The following is a 1,137-nucleotide window of genomic DNA, read 5'->3' as shown; positions in this document are numbered from 1 at the left end:
AAAGGGCATAACAGCTGCACTCCTTTACACTGGCAAGAGCTTGTAAATCTTCTTTGGGGATTTGTTACTATATAAGGAAGCAGTCCAAGTTCTTTCTAACCAGAATACATGTGGCTGGGATTTGTTAGCATTTGCCAGAGCGCAGCTGACAAAGACTATGACAACTGCTTCACTATGAAAAGAACCGAGTACTTGTAACTTCACTATGAAAAGAACCGAGTATTCATAACTTCACATTGAAAAGAACTGAGTATATGTAATTTCACAATGAAAAGAACTGAGTATATGTAACTTCACAATGAAAAGAACCGAGTATATGTAACTTCACAATGAAAAGAACCGAGTATATGTAACTTCACTAAATAAAGAACCGAGTATATGTAACTTCACATTGAAAAGAACTGAGTATATGTAATTTCACAATGAAAAGAACCGAGTATATGTAACTTCACAATGAAAAGAACCGAGTATATGTAACTTCACAATGAAAAGAACCGAGTATATGTAACTTCACAATGAAAAGAACTGAGTATATGTAACTTCACTAAATAAAGAACCGAGTACATGTAACTTCACAATGAAAAGAACCGAGTATATGTAACTTCACAATGAAAAGAACCGAGTATATGTAACTTCACAATGAAAAGAACTGAGTATATGTAACTTCACTAAATAAAGAACCGAGTATATGTAACTTCACAATGAAAAGAACTGAGTATATGTAACTTCACTAAATAAAGAACCGAGTATATGTAACTTCACAATGAAAAGAACTGAGTATATGTAACTTCACTAAATAAAGAACCGAGTATATGTAACTTCACAATGAAAAGAACCGAGTATATGTAACTTCACAATGAAAAGAACCGAGTATATGTAACTTCACAATGAAAAGAACCGAGTATATGTAACTTCACAATGAAAAGAACTGAGTATATGTAACTTCACTAAATAAAGAACTGAGTATATGTAACTTCACAATGAAAAGAACTGAGTATATGTAACTTCACAATGAAAAGAACCGAGTATATGTAACTTCACAATGAAAAGAACCGAGTACATGAAACTTCACTAAATAAAGAACCGAGTATATGTAACTTCACAATGAAAAGAACCGAGTACATGTAACTTCCGCAG

At 32.7% G+C, this 1,137-nt stretch overlaps 1 protein-coding gene across 2 annotated transcripts in view; it reads right to left on the bottom strand.

Annotated features, from left to right (window-relative positions):
• The window catches only part of LOC119586531 (solute carrier family 15 member 4-like), a gene marked incomplete at both ends in the record, with an annotated part of 12,243 nt that overhangs the window by 10,414 nt on the left and 692 nt on the right, over positions 1 to 1,137 (bottom strand).

The sequence above is a fragment of the Penaeus monodon genome, chromosome 21, assembly GCF_015228065.2.
Source record: "Penaeus monodon isolate SGIC_2016 chromosome 21, NSTDA_Pmon_1, whole genome shotgun sequence".
Classification (NCBI taxonomy): Eukaryota; Metazoa; Arthropoda; class Malacostraca; order Decapoda; family Penaeidae; genus Penaeus; species Penaeus monodon.
This window is presented reverse-complemented; position numbering and strand designations above follow the sequence as displayed.